The sequence below is a fragment of the Psammomys obesus genome, unplaced genomic scaffold (assembly GCF_907164565.1).
Source record: "Psammomys obesus unplaced genomic scaffold, mPsaObe1.curated_primary_1811, whole genome shotgun sequence".
In the NCBI taxonomy this organism is placed as follows: Eukaryota; Metazoa; Chordata; class Mammalia; order Rodentia; family Muridae; genus Psammomys; species Psammomys obesus.
Genome location: NW_026591872.1, coordinates 12871396 through 12893936, shown reverse-complemented (window position 1 = coordinate 12893936; position 22541 = coordinate 12871396). Strand labels below are relative to the sequence as shown.

Below are 22541 nucleotides of genomic sequence, written 5' to 3'. Positions count from 1 at the left end.
CAGAATTCCAGAGGTCAGCAACTTGTCGTTACATGGATGTCCACCAAGCCTTTAAAATCCAACAGATCTCAAACTAGACTCATTACCCATCCCCATAAATGTACTCCCTAGCCCACCATGCCCAGTCACAGCATGCTTCCTTAGTTACTAGAACTACTGTCCTCTTACTTGAAAATTCGTCAATTCCTCTTCCCATCACTCAAATCAAATCAGGAGTCAAGTCTTGATAAAGCCATCTCCCTCTCTCTTTCTGCCCCTCTTGCCACTGCCCTGGTACAGACCTAAATCATCTTCATCATCGTACCCCAGAAATATTATACTGTCCTCTCAACTGTTCTCTCAGCCTCCCATTATTTGATTCCACAATCAGTTCATATTCTGAAATGCTGCTTTGATCAGACCTTCCTACTCTCATCAAAAGTCGTCAGGATCAAGCCAGCACTCAAGCCAGAATTCTTAGGACAGTCTTTAGGGCCCTCAGGACCTGGCCTCAAACCTCCTCTGCTTGCTCCTCTTCTGCTACATCATGCCTTTTGTCTGCCATCCTAGTTATTCCCAACTCCCAGCCATTCAGTTTCAGGATTCTACTGCTTCTTCACTCTGAGATGGTCTCCCCCTGTGCCCCTTCTTCCCCTCACTATCATCCCTCAATGCCTAGTTTAAATGTCATTGTGTCATTCTCTTAGCTGAGGCCCAAGAACCATTAACCCCTCCCTTTCTGGTCCTCAAACATTTCCTTCTTTTCTCTGGCCTACCACTGGTTCTCTGCTGTGAGTTAGCTGGGTATACACAGCAGGTTTGTCTCTGTACCACAGGATCAGCTACTACAGTTACTGAATAACAACTTTTTCCCCTTTTGGTTCCTCTGTAATACTTTACACATAATAAGGACTCAGTAAATACATGTTATATGGGACTAAATTCTAGATGAGAACTGAGGTAGAACCAAAATGAAAAAGCCTACCATGCTTGCTAAAAAAAAATAAAAATAAACACATGCATGATTTATAGTACACTTTTCTCAAAGCAGCTGGATTCTGCCTCAGTTCACCATCTTTGTCCTATTTAGTACCTCTGTAAATTGCAAGTAGCTAATGTATATACAAACTCTGTAATGGTCCCATAAAGTAGGGATTGACCTCGTGCTCCTACCTCTCCCTTACTGTCGAAAACCAGTTTTACCTCCACTTGCAATCCAATTCCTTTACTCCATATAAATATGTAATTTTTGACTTTTTCTTTATAGAAGCTATAGTATATCTAGCTTTCCCATTAAGAAGAAAAATAAAATTCTTAATATGTGTTAATTTTTAATATGTTTGGAGAGTCATAATGCTTTACCTTTTTCTGAAGGTTATCTTTTAACATAATTAACATTAGGGTAATTTTAGAAACATTTTTAACAAAGACCCCATTTGCTAAGCTTAGTGGTGCATATAATCCAAAGAAGACTGAGAGTTCAAGCAAGAGTCCTTTCCCTTACCATCCTTGTTAATGAAGTTTTGGTCATTTGTTAGAATATCTTAATCTTTTTAATAGATTAAAAAGCAATGGTTTGCCAGGAGGTGGTGGTACACACCTTTAATCCCAACACTAGAGAGGCAGAGGCAGACAGATCTGAGTTTGAGGCCAACCTGATGTACAGGGTGAGTTCTAGGACAGACAAGACTACACAAAGAAACCCTGTCTCAACAAACCAAAAAAGAAGGAAGAGAGAGAGAAAAAGAAAAACAGGTTCTGCTTGCTAGCTAATACATCAGGTACTTTTTCATCTTTTTCTCTAGGAAATATCAGAGGAGTCAGGCAACAGACCTACTCTTGCTGTAAGATGAATTTCAACATCAGGTACAAGTTTTAGTAGCCACATAAGTATCTGTATACAGCAGGTACTTCAGTGACCATGTGATTTTCTTTTTGGGGGGTGGGGTGGATGAGACAGGGTTTCTCTGCATAGCTTTGGCTATCCTGGAACTCACACTGTAGACCAGGTAATCTGCCTCTGCCTCCTCAGTGCTATAATTAAAAGCATGCACCATTACTACCCACCCTGACCATGCAATTTTTACTCAGAATTATTTCTGTTCTATTTCAAGGAGACAGGTTGTTTGCAGGTACAGGTCAGAAGTCAAAGGGAGATTCCCAGTGTTTGGAAACAGAACAACAGACCAAACACCCACTAGATAAAGAGCTTTTAGGCACAATAACATATAAAAGAAAAGGTAGAAGCAAAACAAAAACAAATAAAACAGAAGATAAAGCCAAACATGTTCGTGATGTAGTGTGTGACAACCTAGAGAGCAAAACTGACACTGGATGCCCTACGTGTGTGTGTGTGTGTGTGTGTGTGTGTGTGTGTGTGTGTGTAGCTATGTATACATAAGCTCAGAGGCCAGAAGCTATTGGATCCCTGGAGCTGGAGTTAGAGAGATGGTTAAAGGCCACCTGACTTGGGTGCTGGTACAGTAATCAAATTTGGTCTTCTGTAAGAGCAGTAATGCTCTTGATCATTAAACCAGCCCTCCAGCCCTCATGAAATCTTGAAAATTGGGCATTCTCTTAAATCTTGGCTTCATAACTTTTCTTGTGATTTTATTGGAGCTGCACTCCTGACCATCTGAAATCCATGTTGCTAATTAACAGTAGTCTTTGTGCTCAAGGGGTAGAAAACAGCATACACACAGGCAGGACACTGAACTAAACGCCCTATATAACAAAGCAAGATTCATGAAACAAGAGAGAAAGCCAAAGTGAGCATCAAATGCTGCACTAGAAAACAAGCTTCTGCTGGCAAAGTAGGAGTCAGGACTAGAACAGTCAATGCAAACTAGTGTTTCCCATGACAAGACCACTGAGAAGCTGGTTACAAATAGTATCTTAGATCTCAGCTCCACACATTCTGATTCAGTGAGCCTAGAATTTTTGTTTTGTTACATCCTGTCCTATCAAGTTAGCAATCACTCATAAAGTACACAGGGAAGGTGAGCAGAAAAAAAAAAAAAAACTTACAAACACACATGGCATGCATGCTTTCACAACGATTTGCTTTCACGCAAAGCAAATTGATATTCTCATTCTCTCACCCTATTTCTCACTCTTTCTCTAATCCCCACCCCCCCCCCCCTCCACCCAGTAAGAACCATAAAAAGGTGAAGTTATTAAAAAGAACTTGGAAGAAACCTGGTAATGCCAAATGACCCATGAATCACAGACACAAGAATTTTCCCAGGTATCACAGCCATGTAAACGTTAAGAACAGCTGTATGACCCAAGATTCAAATGCTGGTCACTGTCTGGAAAGCAATGAGTAGGACCACTGTAAACTATCCTCACTTTGGGTGAAGTAACTCAAAAGGTCTTATCTAACTCATGATAAGGACAAAGAAGAACACATGTTCCACAAGCTCAAAGCCAAAGTGTGCCTGAAAAAAAAAGTTTGCCATTTAGGAGGCCTGTGTAGAGAGCAGCAGATAGACTGACTGAGATCTTAGGAAACATGTCTATCAGGTAGGCTCCATAGACTGTGTAGTCAGCCATAACGGGCACACTCAAATAGGGAAAACCAAGAGAAAGATGGATTAATGGGAGAGCGATAACTTTACAAATAGTGAAAATTGCAGCTAAGCTGAAAATGAATAGGTAGTAGAAAATGAAAGCCGTGATGTAGAGATCTGTAGGGGAAAAAAAAAAAGAAATAAACAACTCCAAAAGAAAGAAAATGTGCTAGAAGAGCAGGTAAACAGGGCATAAAAGAGAAGCCTATAACATAGCAATCAAACAGGAAAAATGAAATAGGAGAACCTAAAATATTTCACCATCATGGGCCAAACTGAAATACTGTGGGGAAGCACTGAAGCATTTTTGAAAAGGTTAAAGAGAATATGTTATCAAAGGAGGTGGGGGGAAAGGTTGTATATAACAAGTTCTGCCCCAAGTCAGGGTACAGGACTTCACTACTAGGAGATGGGCAGACCTCAAATACAAAGACTTTACAAAAGGGCAGAATTCTGTTTTGAAAAGAAGATGCCCAAACAAATGGACTTTACAACAATTAAAAGCAAAAGCATGGCCATCACTGCATACGAGGAAGAAAAGAATACTGAGGGAGGTAACAGAGCATAATTCGGACAAATATTTTACACTAATAGTGGATGATGGGTATTTGTTTATCCATTTGGGGTAGTTTTCGTTTTATTTTGAGATGAAGTTTCACCATATTTAGGCTGGGCTCAAATTCACTCTATAGGCGACTCTGGCCTTGAATACCTGATCCTCCTGCCTCTATCTACTGAACTCTATGATTATAGGTATGTACCACCACACCTGGCTTGTTTGTTGATTTTTGAAAACAGTAGTTTGATATGTTTCCCACTTTTGCCTAGTATTCATACTATGTATTTCAGGCTTGTCTCAAACTCACAGCAAACTTCATGCCTTCACTTTCTATGTGCTTTGGTTACAGACATAACCCACCATACCCAACATAGATATTGCTTTTAAAGTTTCTAACCCTGAAAATGGTGAAATCTTCGTCCCTTTGACAGGTAATCCAGAATTGCAACCCTCTCTTTGGGGCCAAAGATCCAATTTAATGATGAACAAAGGTGGTGATAGATACACAGGTCATAACAGACTCTCTACCCATTGTATGTTACCTGCCTTTATTTCTTCATAGCTGAGTTTGGCATTGAGACAGTACAAGAAAAACCCAAGATTAAGAGGGTCTCAGATAAACCAAATCTGTCAGACTCCTTTTGGCCCACATTGCTTATTGACCTGGAAGAAATTATGACTTCAAAATGAAGCAACCAGAAAATATTTATCTTGAAGCCTGGCCCCAAATCTGTCCTTGAGGTTATACCTATGGCCAGTAGACAGTTTAAGGAGGATGGTTGAGTCAGTGGTGACTAATGAAGAAGGAAAACCAACTTTGGGTCCTACTGTTCTAATTGAAATGCAGAGCTTTGGGTAACACTCCCTAAGAAGAAGCCTTCAAAGAAGCAAAGGAAAGGCTATCCCTACTTCCTACTTTGGGAAAAGCAGCATCATTGTTCTGCCTCCTTCCATATGTAGTGAACAGGATATTAATACTTGTATTTTCCCATTAATTATATACCCCAAACTTTAACCCCAATGAGAATGTTTCCATTTAAACTGTTTTGCTTTAGTGATTTCCCATGAAAGTACATTCTTATATTTTGCTCCCTATCTCCCATATCTCTATCCCCTCATCTTTTCTAGCTAATAATCAGCTATTACCTGAAACTCTAGTGGTGTAGGCATGTCCCAATTGCTTTACTGTGCTCCTCTTCACACAAAGAAGGTCATTCCACCATGTATGGTAGCACACACAGAAAGATCAACTAGAAAGTATCTACTCAGTAATTTTGTGTGACTAAATCTATTCTAACACTTTCTGGCTCATTTTCTTTTTTCTTTCTGAATATTTCCACTGGTATCTACTACAAGACATCAGACTTAGGGGGATAGTACATCCTCTTCCAAGATACATGAATTCTCTTGTATTAAACAAGAAGGCTAAGGAGTTGCCTCAATACGATTCTAGCCTGGGTACCTTCATATGCTCCTTGGGTACCACCATGTTTAAAAACTGTGCTTATAAACATTTATGAGACTGGATACAAATGACTGTTAACTGTCTATTAAACACATAGGAGCTTAGTCATTCTGATGAATTTAGTTACCTCCAAAGTAGTCACCTTGGGAGGCTGGGCAGTCATCAGTAACTGGATGGCCAGGGCTTACAATTTTCCACAGAGCTTCCAAGAGCACTAACATTTTGAATTCTAAAAGTATTAAGTATACCCTTTCAATCTCTTCACTATTTGAAGTGCTAAATCCCATGCTTTTAGGGGTGACCTGATACTTGGAAACAGCCATAATCCATTCAGGACCATAAGTGTGGAGGTAGAAACCTAGAAATTAGGAAGATTAGGCAGGAGGATCCTTAGGTTTATGCTAGCCTGGATTATGTAGTTATTTCAGAGACAGCCTGCAACACATAGTGAGTGAGACCCTGTCTCCAAAAGAAAGAGAGAGACAGAGAGACAGGCAGAATGCAATCAGATAGCAGCAGTATTAAACAGAGCCATCTAATCACAAATTACCAGACCTACAGCCTAAACTGTGGTAGAAACCTTAGAGAAACTTCTTTTCTCCATTTCTAAGCACCCCAAGACATCTCAAGACCACCCCATTATATCCATTTATCACTACAACTGTCAAATAACAATATATTAATCTGTACCAAGAACTGAGCCTAACACAGAAGCACTTACAAGGACCAACGGTAATAAATATGAAAGTAAATGAAGTAAACCAAAACAGACGTTTTCATGGTTTCCTTACATTTTCATACCATCAGATTGTTTTAGCTTATCTAAACTCTGCTTTGATTTTTACTCTATCATTCAAACAGTATTCATTTTCATTTCCTGCAGTAAAGAAATGTACTTACTCTATTTGAAAAATATATTATTAAAAAAATAACTTTATACCAAAGTCAGGCTCTAACTATAAGATTGTATACAACTGGGGCTAGAAGATGGCTTAGCAGTTAAGAAGACTCCCTGCTCTTCCAGAGGACTGGAGTTCAGTTCTTACTACCCATGTCAAGTGGCCCACAACTGCCTGGTAACTTCATCTCAAAGGAGTCCAGTATCTTTTTCTGTCCTCTGTAGGCACTACAGTCATGCACACGCACTCACACACACACACACACCACCGCACTCATATATACACATTCACACAGAGATTCACACAGACAGAGACATAGATAGAGAGAATAAATCTTCTAAAAAGTTTTTGCACAACTTCTACATATAAGATATATAGATCAGCACTGTGAAATTAATCAGTCCTTTTATAATGCAAAGCTACTTCAGCAATACATCTATATAAATAGGGACATGTTATGAGGCTGTTAATCCAAAAATAAAAGTTGGCTTTCCTCCATCTTGGTCTTCAGTGGGACCCTGAGAATATTTAGTGCATATTTCACACTCCCAACATGGGCCACTGTAAGATTTGAATCACTTTTGAAATGCTTCTATGTCCCCTTCCTGTCATAGACTATGACAGTGTCCATCTTGTGCCTCCATTTTAGTATATTGTATTCGTGATATGGAATTTTTCATGTAAAGGGGATTTCTTCTCATCTAAGTTCTGCTTTTATAAACTCTCCTAGATCATCCATGTAATGAATATTTGGAGAGACCATTATCAGGTTACTTGTTCTGTTCTTTTACCTGAGACGAGACTCTGCTATGACTACATATAAATTATGTGTATAACTCATCTGAAGTTTTTATTCCTTTTATTACAGTGTTCAAATTCCACAATGACTCACTTTACTCCCCATCCATAGGTTTACTTGACCCTCTCAATAGGGTCTACATAAAAAAAGGCACACAATATGGGCTCAATAATTAGCTTGCTAATAAAGTACTGGAGAAAACTCAAACCTTTTCTGTAACATACAGAGAGTAGGCACCCAAGTAGAAAAAGTTAAGTATGGCACAATGGTATATGCCTGCAGTCCCTACTCAGGACACTGAAGCAGGATGATCACTTGAAGGCACAAGTTCAATACTAGCCTGGATAATACTATGAAACCTTGTTTGAAAAACAAGACAAAACATGGCCAGTGAGATGGCTCAATGGGTTAAAGTACTTGCCACCAATCTCATGACCTGAATTTAATCCCTGGGACCCACATGGTGGAAGGAGAGAGCCAATTCCTGCAAGCTGTCATACACATGCATACATCAAATAAATAAACAACAACAACAACAAAAAAAAACAGCACTGCACGAAAGTATTCCTTTTACAACCTTGCTCTCACAGGAACTCTAATCCTGCTTTATTTCTACAGTAAAGATAATCACAAAACTAAAATAAAAGTTTGTCAAGCAAAATAATAAAATCGACTTCCAAATATCTCAATGTGCTACATCAACAGGTAATTTTTAAACCCAGGCAACTTATGGACTACCCAGAAGATGTGTGTTCAGGAAACAACCATAATATTTACCTAAATGGAATAAAATATGCAGGTAAATCTCAGGGGTAAGGGAATAACAACACATTTTCTAAGTCAAACAGAAACTGTTAATTTGTCAGCCAATCTGCTGTTCTCAATTGGCTTGTTACCTGTCTCTCCGTATATTGGCATAGCTAACACAGACCCAACTGCTGACACCAAAGTCCATTCCAGCTGCAGAGAGTAGATCTAGTTTGAAGACCACTCTTTTTCCTTTACCCAGAAGTTTGGTTTGGGGAACCCAGGTTTCTTCAATATTATTTTCTCCCATTCAATCATTGGTGAGCATCTTTATCACAGAAGCACATCAGTACCAGCTTCTATCAGCTTCTGTAGAATTTCCAGAGACAGACAGCTAGAAAGCCTAACCAACCATAATTTAACACAATAGTCCTTTACTAAAAGCAGGTTGGAAACCTGGCTCCGTGGCTAAGAGTATATATTAGTCTTGCAGAGGACCCTACCTAAGTTCCCAGCAGCCACATCAGGCAGCTTCAGGGAATTTGATACCTCTGGCTTCCATGGGCACCTGTACTCATATTCACACATCCAAAGACAACACAAACAAAACACACATAAATAAAAATAAAATAAAAGGTACTGGGGAGATGGTTCGGTGGATAGGAGCACTGGCTGTTCTTCTCGAGAACCCAGGTTCAATACCCAGCAACCAGAAACTTTACCTCCAGTTCCAGGACAGCAGGCACACAAGCAGTACACATACATATATGCAGGCAAAAACATATACACAAAATAAAACTTTAAAATAAAATAGAGAGAGAGAACTCAGCTGTTAACATTTTCTGCTCTTGCACAGGACCTGGGTTCAGTTTACAGTTCCCACATGGTATCTCAACCATCTGTACCCCCAGTTCCAAAGATACTGATGTTCTCTTCTGATAGTACGGACACATGGCAAGCACATGGTGCACACATATACGTTCAGGCACACATTCATACACATTAAAAGTAAACCTCTAAAAAAAAAAGAAAAGGTTTTAAAGTGGTATTTGAAAATTTATCAATGTAAAAATAAATGAATAAATAAAAAATGGTATCATGTGCATCCCCATTCACCACACATGCATATGCATGTGACGCCCAGCAGTCAATGTTAAGTATCATCCTGAACTGCTATCTACCTTATCTTTTGAGCTAATCTTTCACTGAACCTAGAAGTCACTGGGAAACTCGGATATCTTACTGTTTCTATCTCACCAACCCTGGGATTACAGGCCCATTACAACTCCCAGATTTTATATTTTATATTTTAAATGACTTCGAGTTGATGTACTTGAAACTTGAACAGTGAGCACTTTGTCAACTGGACCATCTCCCAAGGCCCTTTAAAAAATAAAGGTTGGGGCTGGAGAGATGTCTCAGAGGTTAAGAGTACTGTCTGTTCTTCCAAAGGTCCTAAGTTCAATTCCCAGCAACCACATGGTGGCTCACAACCATCTATAGTGAGATCTGGTGCCTTCTTCTGGTGTGTAGGCACATGCAGGAAGAATACTGTTTAAATAATAAATAAATCTTAAAAATAAAAATAATAAATAAAAAAATAAAGATCACCCATACCCTAAAAGATTCCTTCAAGTTTTCACTGGATATACAGTCTTTAGTTCCTGTCCTGAAATAATAGGCAGTGTGGTGGCACAGCTGTTAAAGCAACTACCACATCCATCTCTGAAGTAAATGCAGCAATGAGTTAAAATATTACTTCCTACCACGTAGTAAATGCTGACTGTATACTAATGAAAAGGATTATAGAGAAAAAGGGAAAAGGGCTAAGGTATGTGGGTAGCAGAAAAAAATTTTTGCTTTCATTCTGCTACTTTAAGTATTAATCATGTCATAAGACACAATAAGAAATTTTAGTTCTAAAGATATATCCCATGTTAAGTACCTTAGCAGTTACTATATACATTTTATCTTATAATTCTAACATCCTATAAAATAGCTATAATATAATTAATATAATATAATATCCGTTGTCTAGATAAGAACAGCAAGGCTCAAGAAAGGTAGTGACTTACTTCCTGCCATACTGCTAGGAAGTTGAAGAACAAGTACTCTAACACAACTCTGTCTCCAAACAAGTAGATTAATTTAGGATGCAAGCTCACCTGGGCATGGTAGAACCAAGGTCAACTGAGAAAAGACTCTTCATGAGAAAATATATTCAATCGCCTCATAGATCCAAGTATTCAGTGAATCTTCTCCCTGGGATTATATTTGTGCATTATACATTTCACCGAACTCAGAAAAATAAAGATCTCCTTGTTGTCATCATACCCATGCATTGGCCAAATTCTACTGTTCCCTTAAATGGAACCAACACTAAGATTTCTAGGTATATTTTAGTAATGAGGTAAGCAAATTGTTTACTAGAAGATAGTAATGAAGACTCAAACACAAAGCTGTTGTTCCACAGAATTCAGTCCTTCCCAAATATTTAGCCCAAGTTAAAATCCTCAAACCCAAATAAAGCCACATCTTGCCTTATTTAACTCTACTGGGAAAATCTAAAAATTACTGCATTTTACAAATAATAAGCCACATCTTCAAATTCATCACAATTCATCTACCAACCAAGGGGAAAACACAACCTTAACACTTGTCCTACAGTTTACTTAAAAATGGGGGGCAGGGATGACTGGGCATAGTAGTGCACACCTTTATCCAAGCACTTGGGAGATAGAAAAGGCAGGTAGAACTCTGAGTTCAAAGTCAGTATGGTCTACACAGAGCCTATCTCACAAAAGCCTAAATAAATAACCAATCAACCAGGGTATTCTTCCCTTCCCTGTTTCCCCCATCCCACCTCCTACACTCAGGATTTTTTTTTCCTCATTGTTCCTTAACAAATATGCACTTACTCTACTACAAATGATCAATTTTTACATGTTTTATAAGAAGAGCTTTTATTGCTTAAAAAAAAAAAAAAAGGAAAACTACAAGAGCTTATTGGGATTATGGGGGCAGAAACAGAGTTAAGTATTCCTCTAAACCAGAACACAACTTTAATTCACTAAAGAACATCTTCGACATAAAAGACCATTTTAAAGTTATGAACAGCAGGAAAGAATATGATTTAGAAAGAAGACGATTTCCTATGTTTTACGGACTGGCATGAATAATGCCTGGCTCATATAAGAGATCATATAAAATACTACCTGAGAATCCTCTAGAGACAAAAAGGTAGATTACTTATTTCCTCCCTCTTTAGCTGTCCTGGCACTAAAGATTCAAACAGACACAGACTGACTTCCAATGCTAACATTAAGAAATTTCCTTTCATTCTAAAACAAAAACAAAACAAACAAAAAACAAAAACCCCTCAGGTCCTTCACATAATCATCAGTGTTTTCTTCCCCCTTTTGTGTCTCATTAGTAACAGTTTTCACTTTCTCTACTCTCTCTATTCCCCTCTAGTGTTCATTTTCCTATCCAAACTCAACATGGAATTCCTGCCATGGTTTCTCAGAGGCTAACTGGTCCTGGGAAAGCTCTAAGCATCTAACAGCCAACCCAATCAGTCTAATACTGCTCCACCTAGAATCCACAAACCAGTGTAAACCTAGTCTAGTCAAATCCTCATTAGCCTCCTCTTGGTGCCCTTAACGCCACCCTTCAATTCTGGCCCAAGGCTCTCAGGTTCCTGTTCTTTATTCTGTTTGTTTCTGCTCTGGAATTTTTATCACTCAGCTCCTTATAACTGGGATTCCTCCCACTTACAGGCTGGGAAAACTGGTGTATTCCCACTTTCTCCTATTCTCCATTCTTTATCTGGCCAAGACTCCCTTTTCCCATTCAGAATCCTTACATTCACTTGGATTTCCTAAGAAACATTTCAGCTTAATCCCAGCTGCATCTGTTTCCTGGATCCTCCCATAGTAGTGGCTAGAAAAAATGAATCTTTACACGCAATGCCTACTTTGAACACCTGAATGCCTCTCTCCTATAGCTCTATTAATCTGCTTTTCTTTCACACTGTGGGTTTTTTGTTGTTTGTTTGTTTGTTTGTTTGTTTGAATACTAAGGCTTAAACCCAGACCATCGCACATGCTAGGCTAGTATTTTATTTACATGCCCTGACCATACTGTACATTTTTAATTCTTAATAAGGATACTACCTCCACTTCTTTATGGGTAAATATATTTCTATTTCTCTCTAAATGCCAGTTTCTTCCTAGCCCTATTGGTATCCAAAATATTTTTTTAAAAATAATCGTTTTGTTTTTATTTCTTTATTATTTATATGGTATTCTGACTGCATGTGAGCCAGGAGATGTGAAGAGGGAACCAGATCTCATTATAGATGGTTGTGAGCCACCATGTGATTGCTGGGAATTTAACTCAAGACCTTTGGAAGAACAGCCAGTGCTCTTAACCTCCGAGCCATCTCTCCAGCACCCAAAATCTTTCTTACTCCAGCCTTAGCAATTCTAGCACTAACCTGTAAAGAGCCCTAAGGGTTTGTCAAACTTTTCTTGGAAAACACTACCCCAGAGATTTCAACTTACTGCTTTCTTCTTAGGTAGACCTGACATGGGAACAATGATGCTCATCTTCCTTTCTCTTTTCACTGTCCTACAGACCCTCTTCCTGACTTCTTTTGCCTTCCTTCTTTCTGTTTAGTAAAACTTTTTCTCTCAGCAAAGCTCCTCCCTGAAGCCTCCCAGTGCAGATTAATCATGGCTTGAGCTCCTTTGCCACCTTTACCAAGCACTTACGTGCCTGTGGAGTGAACTGCATCATGAATAAGGCACAGATATACATCCCCAGAGAAACCTCTTTTCCTTCCTAAGAGCCTCTAAGCCAGTGAGAAAGAAAAGGATCTTCTCCTACTTCACATATCCTCTCTACCATTCCCAGCAAATCAAAGAACAGCCTGATCCCTAAGAGTACTGTTGGTGCAGTCCCAATTCTTTTAGAACTTCCTCTACTTTAAATACAGAGTCCAACAGCAAAGGTTGCTAGAATTCACTTAGCTTTCCTCTGCCCTGTTCCAAAAATTAGCCATCCCTTCCTTATTGCTCTATTTTAAAGAACTAGTCTATTCAACCCAGATTTCTGCATCCCTTCCCCTTACTCTATCAATTAGGTAGCTAGTTCTCTTCATCTCAGAATCAGAATGCAAAGAAATCTGCATACTCTTCCTTCAAATCTGGTAAGAGAATCAGACTTTTTTTTCCAGGACAAGGTTTCTCTATGTAGCCCTGACCATCCGGTACTCATTCTGGAGATCAGGCTGGCCTCAAACTCAAGAGATTTCCTTGCCTCTGTGACCTGAGTGCTGGAATTAAAGGGGTGTGCCACCATTCAAGAAACTCAGACTTTTAAAAGTCAGTTTAGAAGCTGGGTGTGGTGGCACACATCTCTAATCACAGCACTCTCAAGGCAGAGGCATGTGCATCTCTGTGAGTTCAAGGCCAGCCTGGTCTACAAAGTGAGTCCAGGCCAGCCAAGGCTACATACAGAAACCCTGTCTGGTGGCGGGGGGGGGGGGGGGGGGGGGGGGCGGCGCAGGCACTTTAGAGTGACTTTCCCTTGGTAAGTCCATACCCACGAGAGTATATCTTATTTTTGTCCCTGAGGGCCTCTCTTTTCATTAATACCTGCTTTTAAGTGCATGTGAAAATCCCTTTTAACAAAGTCAGTTTTAATATGCCTCTGTGCCAAAACCTGTGGTTCCCATCTCCCAGATTGACCTCAAGACAATTTCCTCAGGTACAAAAATATACCTGCCACCAATATCCTAATAAACTACTCCAAGATGCCTATGTCAATCCTCAAGTGTACTTCAGATTATATTAACTTGATTTACCAAGCCCCCTATTGCTCACTCAGTCGTTCTTGCTACTTCTGCTTCTCTGTCAAATTTTTACAGGCTCCTTCTCAACCCTTCACTTCCTTTTGGATCCTCTGGGTGATTCTTGGAATAGGATTATGCCCTTTAATCCCCAATTGGATCATGAAAGTTTCTTTCCTATAAACTGTCATCTTCAGTACCACTAAGTGATATCACATTCAATTTGAGTATCCTAAAAGGCTACCAAAACATCCTTAACTATACGCCACCTACAGTCTCCTCAATAAGAAAGGACCCTCAATACCATCATTCAAAGACAGTACATACTAAACAGAACAGCATTAGATAGCCACTAAAAATATAACTCCCTTTCATTATTAGAATTTTATTATGAACCTAATCAACTCCCAACTCCAAAATCATGCCCGTTTCTTTCTCTATGAAATGTTTCTACAGTGTGATTCTGAGAACTAGCCTTCTAAGTTGGAAGAAACATGGGACTAACACTTGGAGGCTTCAAGTGTACCCCAGAAGTCTGACCAACGTTATCTGCAATTGTACTTAACCCCTGTGTCATGGGAACGACCTCCAAATCGCCTTGAGAGTATTCATCTGTGGCTTGCTTTACAGGCCCGCTTTACTCATGCAAAGAGCCCCCAAAACGCTGAGCTAGAAGAATGCTCACCAAGTAAAGCCTGTCCTTGCTGTCTACTCTAGAAAAACAGCAAGAATGAGAAAGTATCACCACATCGACAGTTTGATCAGGCAACCTTGAAAATTTCAAAACAATGAAACAAAAACATAGTGCTTCTAATAGGAAGGATAGGAGAGGCTTGAGTGGAACAGAAAGGCACCCCCACAGGCCTGTGGTGTTGGGCCTCCTGGGTTTGCAGCGCGTGTTTCCCTCCAGTCTTTCCCCTCGACCACATTTTTCAATACAACAGTCTTCTGCACCCCCATAACACGAAAACCCTAGCCTTGGTGCAGCCGGCTCCTCCCAGCCTTGCCCGGACGTCCCTCTGGTCCAGCCTTCCCCTCCTCGGGACCCCGAGGAGGAGGGGCCCCTCCACCGCCCAGTTCACCTTTCTATCCCTTTTCTGGCTTCTGGGTGCCCCCGCAGGGATCCAACCCGAAGCGAACCTCCCAGAGCCAAGCCCACGAGGCCCGTCGCGGGACCCCCGCCCCCCTTCCTTCTCCCCGCACCTCGTCCTCCCCGCACCGGGCCCCCGAGGCTCCTCGTCGTCGTCGTCGTCGTCCTAGCTCGTACCGCCCCCCGTCAGGGACTCCACCCCCAGCCTGCCCCCGCCCGCAGAATGGCCCCCTCCCCACCGCGCGCCCTCTGCCCCGGCACGGGACTCCCTTCGGCTTCGGTTCCCCGCCCAGAAGCGGCAGCGGTGGTGGCGGAGGCAGCGGCAGCAACGGCGGCAACGGCCCCAGCAGGAGCAGCAGCAGCGGCGGCGGCAGCAGCGGCAGCAGGGGCAGCAGCGCCGCCCCGGCCCCGCCCCACCGCCCGCCGGAGCTTCACGCCCCGCCCGCCCTGCCGCCGGACTACTCCCCCTCCCCGAAGACCACTACCAAGCACCCCCATTCCCTGGCAACGATCTGCTCGAATCCAGCTCCACTGGGCCTGCTGTCCATTCCTCAAGCCCCTTAGGCAGCAGGGTGGGGGAACCCTGGGGTTCGTGGCCATCCCTCGCCCTCCTTCTCCAAGGGCCAGGGGATTGCCCCTTATCCCGAAATCCGGCCCCATAACCAGAGCCTCCTTCCTTTTCAGCCTTCTGTTTTCCTTGCAGACCCCTATCCTCCAGGCCTGGCGCGAAGCAGGTTGAGGGCTTGCAAGCCAGGTCTCCCACCAGGCTTGCCGGGGCCAGTAAGAATTGCCCCCATCCTATCCTCCTTCAATTTGAGTACCCTCCCCGCCCCGCCTGGCTCGGTAGCCCCCGCCCCTAGAGCGAGGGCAGCGAAGCCTGGGCGCTCCGAAGTCATCCCCCGCCTTTTTTCCAGGGACTTGGATAATTGCCCCTGCCCCCATCACAGCACTCCCACTCCCGAACCCAGGCCCCGCCGCCACCTAGGGGTACCCCTTACCCTATGGTTCCTGTACCCCAGAACAGGGGAGAAAGCAACCCTGAAAGAGCACCCGCCGCACCTCCACCTCTAGGTTGGAGGGCATTTTCTGCTGGTCTCTTTAAGACTTCATTACGGACCCCCACCCCTCCACCCCACCCCAAAAAACAAGCCCTTTCTCGCCCTGCCCTGTTGGCCAGGTTCCCTTTAGATCCTTGGATCTCTGGATCAGGGTTTGGGGCCAGGTAGTTCCAAGACCGTAACCTCCACCTCCCTTTCTGTGGAGTGGGGTAATTCCTATGGTTAACACCCCCCAGGATCTACCGACCCCTGTTTCCATGGAGACCCCCGCCTAGCCGAGGGAAAGACTCTCTTGGATCATGGTGAACAAGTCTCACCTGGCTAAAAGAGAAGGAGGTCGAGGAGGAGATAGGGCAGGGCAGGGATGGGGTACTAAGGTTGGAAGTGGAGGGGAGCTGTCCCGAAGGGAGGGGCGAGGACAGAGGGAGCTCCGGGGAGCTCTACGTCCGGGGACACAGAGAGGACGGCAAGCTGAGAAGCTGAGGGTAGAGGAGTGAACAGGGTTGGGGAAAGGCTTAGGATAGAAAGAAGCGGGTGGGAGAATACGAAAAAGCTGGGGAGTCAAAAGGGGTGGAGGGTTGGGGGAGAGAGAAAAAAGACGCACCTGTTCCCGGGTCGGCTCCGCAGGGAGGCTCAGGCCGCCACCCGAGCTCCCTCTCACCCTCTTTGAACCACCACCCGCCTAACACTGCCGGGATCCAATGCCCCCTCCGCCCCTTAACGCCACCGACCTCCTTCTCCTCTCTTGGCGGCGGCGGTCGGACTCTAGGAACTGAGAGGAAGAAGGGAGGGCTCAGCAAAGCTGAGGAGAGCCACACACTGGCAGAGCCTTGGCGAGCGAGAGTGAGGGGGAGAGCGGTGTGTGTGTGTGTGTCTGTGTGTGTGCGTGTGTGTCTATGTGTGAGCAAAGCCTGGTGGAGAGGGTGCCGGTTGCAGGGCTCGACGGGTAGTCGAGTTCGGCCTTGTTTGCAGGCGGTGCCAGCCAGCGCATCTAGAGACTACAACTCCCAGAATGCTGCTTAGGCGAGGTGGGGTGGGGAGGAGGAGGCGAAGGGAGGGAGCAAGTATGAGAAGGAGGGACTAAAGCTGGGAGCAAGCGGCAGCGAAGGGGCAGAGCCAAGCAGCCCCGGTGACACTGGGAGGGGAGGGGAGAGGAGGAGGAGGGGATCGCTGAGAGAACCGAGCGGATTCCGGAGAGCAAGGCAGTGGTAGCTGTAGCAAGCTGAGCAAAATGACTCCCAAGGAAGGTGGAGGCACTCAATCCGTGGGGCTCCAAGAGCTCCACGCCCGCCACCTCGACGACCCTCAAGAGGGAGGTTGAGGAAGGGGGATGAGCAGGGCGCTGAGGCCAGAGGGTTGGTTGTCTCCCTTCCAACATTCACCTTATGCCCCGACCAGACTTTCTCAGGCCACTAGTGCCAGAACCAGTGTACAAACCACTCTTTGAGCCATCCTCAGATCTCCCCTGCCCCAGGACCACAGAGCACACGTATTCAGTACCCTTTTCCCAGGAGCCTGAGGGAGGCTCCCCTTGCAAACAGGGTGTGACTCTTTCATTCTTCCCGCACCCCCCACCCCACGTCTTCGCCACCCTCCATCTCCTTTCCCGGAACCCTCCCCGAAGCTGGGGCTCGCCTTTCTCTCCCCACCAGGGAAGAGTCTCTCTGGGGGCGACTACTCACCCCTACTCTTATACTGGGCCCCAACCCACAAACATCCCCTTAGCGTTGTCCCCCTCACCAAAGTGACAGTGGGGGCGACCAGAGTTGGGCTGTTGTCTACTTTTCCTCTGACACTAGCTGTCCTTCGCCACGCAGACCCTACAGAAAGACAGAAAAGCACATTAATGATCCCGTATCCCACCCTCCACAGAAATGGTTCATAGTTCATAGTAAAGTGGTTGGTAGTAGAAGTGATCTGAGAGTAAATTCCAGTCTTCAAACCCCATTCTAGTCATGAAAATCAAGGGAACCGTCCCTTTCCTTAAAAGCCATCAAAGAGCTTGGAGGGAAGGCTTAAATTATCTAAGCCCCAATGTCCACACGACGCCAAGCAATGTTACCTCGCAGAAATACAAACTAGGCTTCCCAAAAGGAAGGGAAAAAGCAGCCCCCGACATCGTTTAACCCCCAAAAGCATAAACCTAGGAGATTCGGATGGCCAAGGATGAGAGGGAGATGGAAAAGGTGCTGGAAGAGTGAAAGGCTGGTGGTGGGGAGGGTCCGCAGCCACCAAAGACCAGAATCCAGATGTTAAGAGGTGGGTGGGGGGTGAGGCATATTGCAGAAGGCGTCTTCCCGCAGTTTTCGGGAATCGCCACGGAACACCGTCTAACACTAGGAGTTGCTTACCAGTCAATCCCCTAACCCCATTTGTGCGCATGAGGCGGCTGGAGCCCAGACGAGAAGCCCCGCCACAACTCCGCGGAAGCTGGCCTTCCCCGCCGCCGCGCTGCCTCGGGCCTCCCTCCCTCCGCTCTTGGCCGCGCAGACCTACCTTCGCCCCCAACCGGGGCCAGACCCCGTTCGCAACTCCACGCCCCTACTCCACCCCCTGTTCTCCCTCCCCTCGCCCTCTCCTCGCCCGTCCAGCCCAGCCCCTAGCGCCGCCCCGCCCTAGCGCTCGGTCCAGAGCCCAGCAAGTGCCCCGAACTCGCCCCCCGCCCCCACGCCCAGGCCAGTCGGGCCAGGCCTGGTTTCCCCCCTCTCGCTGAGCCCCGCCCCCCGAATCCACGTCCTACTTCGCCACCCAACTCGGCCCGCTTCGGGTTCGGCCTGCGCCCATGCCACTGGAGTCCGTGGTTCGGTCCGGTGGACGGTCACCCACCCCGCCCTTGCCTGGGTGCCGGCCTGCCTGCCCTTGCTAGCCCGCCCGAGCGCGCCGTCCGGATCTCGGTCTGAGTCGGGGTGTCGGCCTCGGTCCTGGCAGTGTTTGCAGCCTCTCCACGAGGGCTCGGTTCACACAAGATCCGAACCCGGGCAGGGTGGGGGCTGCGGAAAGCAAGTTTCTTTTATCCTCCCCCCCACCCCCGCCGCAGGGCCACGCCGTTCCCGCCCCCGTCACAGCGCCCCCTTCACCTGGGCAGAGCCCCCCTGGCTGCTGTCGCAACTTTGCTCTTCTCCACACCGCCTGGGAAGCGGGCGAAGCAGGAGTAGAGGGAGGTGGCGAGGACGGGGGCGGTGCGGGGGGGGTGCTGGGATCAGGCCGCTGGGCTCCGGGAGGACACGTGGGGGAGGAGGGGAAGGAGGAGGAAGAAGGGGGGCGGGCCTGCAGCTCTCGGGGCTCCCCCTTACCAGCCCCGGGGAAGCCGGAACCTCGCCGGGCAGCCGCAGACTCGCACTGGCCATGGGGGAAGAACTGAGCCACCTTCCCCAGCCAGCCCTCCGCTCCAGGAAGGGGAGGGTGCCTTAACGCCAGTTCGGGGTTGGAGAGCTATCGTTTTCACTCCTGTTTTATATGTAACAAGCTCTGCTCGTTTTTTTGACTCGGTCTATGTAGGAGGGCGGGGGTCTTGCCTGAGGGGAACGCCCCCGCCAGACACTCCGCCCTTCCTCCAGGCCCCCGCTTCCCCACCCTTGGCGACCTCCGCTCGTGTTTCTGGCGCTCAAGAACTGAGGCCGCGGTCAGGCGCAGCCCCAGCCCGGGTGCCGAAGTGGGACAGGTGCTAGGCAAAGAAAAATGCCGGGTCTCGTCCCCTCGTCTCGCGACTCCGGCTTGGCCCATTCTTCGTGGCAACCTCCCAGGCTGCAAAAACCTCGAGTTGTCCTCAGTGGACTTCCCTTCCTTGGGTGGAGGTATCTGGATTGGCGGGGGACACGAGGAAGGAGTAGAGCGATGAAAGGTCTATAAAGAGGGAAGCTTGCAAGACTTGCAGAGAAAAACCTGCCTAGAAGAGGACCTAGGGCTTGGTTTCTGCCTCCTTTCCCCCTGGGCTCTGGAGACACCAATCTGAACCCCCCCCCCCCGACCCTTCCCCTTTACCCTAACGACCGCCTGCCAGGCCAAGGGAATAAATCCTTCCTGTGTTTATATCTAAGGCCATCCCCGGGACTTGAAGAGCTTAGAAGCTTGTCCACGTTCGAACTCTGATGACTTCATATTAACTCCAAGGAGGGAGGCTTTGTGGAGATGAAGCTGTTGGCTGACTTGCTTTCAGTCTTAGGTTATTTCTTAACAGCTCCAACCCTGATGTGATGGAGAGGGCTTCAAAGGTATTGTCTCAACTCAGAGGGTATCAGGGGGCGATGCCCAGCAGTTTCTAGAGGATTCTAAACAGAATGTAAAATAAACAATAGGAATTTGGAAACATAATCTTTATGTCCAGACATATTGATATTATTTAATATATTAAGGAAGCTATCTAAGGAAGCTAGAGAGCGTCACTTGAACTAAAAGAAAACCCTGCAGGATTAATGTCTTTCTCTTCTCCCTACCCCCACCTCTACTCCAACCTCTCTAGGCCCAGAGGCTCCATCTCTAAGCTAGGGGTGTTTTTTTCTCTCCTTTGTAAAGACTTCAGGGATGGCAGTTGAGCTGCTTCCCTTACCTGGGCTGAGGGATGTGTATGAATATAATAACAGCTAGGGCTATGATCGTTCTGCTGTCAGAGATCTGGTGCTGTCCTCAGTACCCTCAACACCAATTTCAAGCAATGTGGACATTGTAGGGCCATCCTATTTTGCTTTGGGAATCTCTTCACTAGTTGCTTTACTTGGCCACACCTACCCATCAATGCACATATACACACCTATTTAAAAAAAAAGATCTTGTACAAAGCGAAAATGAAGATTCAGAAATATATTTAAGTTAACATGTGAACTCAATATGCATTATTTAACAGGGAAATTACCTCCTTGTGGCTTGATATTGCAGACCCTGCTTTAAGTTGACTCTCTTCGCTGATTTTAATTATTTTGGTAATTACTAAATCACCACTAATCTTAAGGCCTTAGGACCCTAGGGTTACTCTCCTCCCCATTTTTGAGGCTGAAATAGATTTTGGACACATCAATTTGCCCTAGTCTGTTTTTTACCATTTGGCTGCATCATTTATCTGGCAAAATGAAGGTTGGGGGAGGATGGTTGCTTCCTGGGTGGAACTAAAGCTCTTTTTGGAGCCCTTTCCTGTTGGGGTACAGACTTCCTGCCCTACAGGAGATAATGGGAAACCAAGGATCAGTGTGGGGAGAGCAGAGGGAAACCTTTAAAGCATGAAGATAACAATGATTATTTTATTTGAGGCTAGCACCATCACATAACCATAACAAGACTGGCTTACCTTTGTATAGCATCAGAGTGTTTAAATGCCCTTTCATTTATGTTACTCTATTTGTTTCTCACTTCAACTCTTGGTTTTGTTATTGAGGAAACTGAGCCTCTTAAGCATCTATGAGTGGCTTGTTCAAGGTCACACAGAGGTTCTGAGCCAGGAATCCCAGTAGTCTCACCTCTACATCCAAAATTCTTTTCACTATTATACAACACTTTTGTTAAATGCCCAAACAGCCTTTTCCAGGAAGATTGTCTTTCTTAATTCTCCCATCCCTAACATCTACTGACCCAGACAGGACACTCAGGGAGGTAGGTACCTTGGTACAATAGAAAGAAGATTGTTTAGGAGTCTAACAACCAGAACCTAATCTTGTCTTGTTGATAACTAGCAGTGGTGCCTCAAGTAATTCCTAATATTTGGCCAAGGAGTAGTGCCACCCTGATGCCATGTTCCTCATTGTGTGTCCCTTTCCCCAACTCTAAAATACTAAAACCAATGTACATGCTGTATTACCCTCACAGGAACACCCTATGAGCACCTTAAACCACTGCACTCATGCAAGAGTTATTATCAGCAATGGCCCACCACAGGCTATGTAGGTGTAGCATAGAGAGATAGGAACAACACTGGACTGGGCCTTGCCTTCCTGATCCTTAGCAGACAAAGAAGGGCATTTGAGGGTCCCAGGGTAATTTAGGCTCCAAACTAACCTTGGACTAAACCCACAAGGATTAGTATGTCAATCCTCTGCTTTGTTCTGCAATCAAAAGCCTTGTCTCCGGTAAAACAGCATAGCCCTATGACAAAAAAAAAAAAAAAAAAAAAAAGACTCCTACTAATTGAGAAATTGAGATCTTCAAAATTATGCAGAATAAAGCAAATTGAGAGCTTCTGGGTGTCCGTTTCTGTTCAGCACCTCAGTTAATTGATGGTGAAGTCAGGTGTGGAAAGCAGCATCTCAGGATAGCAGAACAGTTCATTCTATGTGTCACCCTACTTGAAAGGGGATGGAGTAAGAGAGGTACCTGAGAAGCTTTGGTGGGTATTGATATATCACTGCATTTTCCAGTATTTCACTTTACATTCTCTCCACCCTCCTTTCTCTCCAAATTCTATGTTCTGTCCTTGTTTCACGTTCTCATCCAACATTCCATCCTGTCTTGTTATGTTCCAGAGGCAGGTGGGATTGGGGAGGGTTCCTTGCCCCTATTTGTCATTTGACAATCTCAGCAAATAACAAATAAGGA

The 22541-nt window shown here is 45.1% G+C and overlaps 1 protein-coding gene across 1 annotated transcript in view; it reads right to left on the bottom strand.

Annotated features, from left to right (window-relative positions):
- The window catches only part of Bcorl1 (BCL6 corepressor like 1), a 63300-nt gene extending 45427 nt beyond the window's left edge, over positions 1 to 17873 (bottom strand). Inside the window, 1 exon segment of the mRNA XM_055612173.1 lies at positions 17763 to 17873. The gene's annotated coding sequence lies outside the window, so the exon portion shown is untranslated.
- Between the last annotated feature and the right edge of the window lie 4668 nt (positions 17874 to 22541).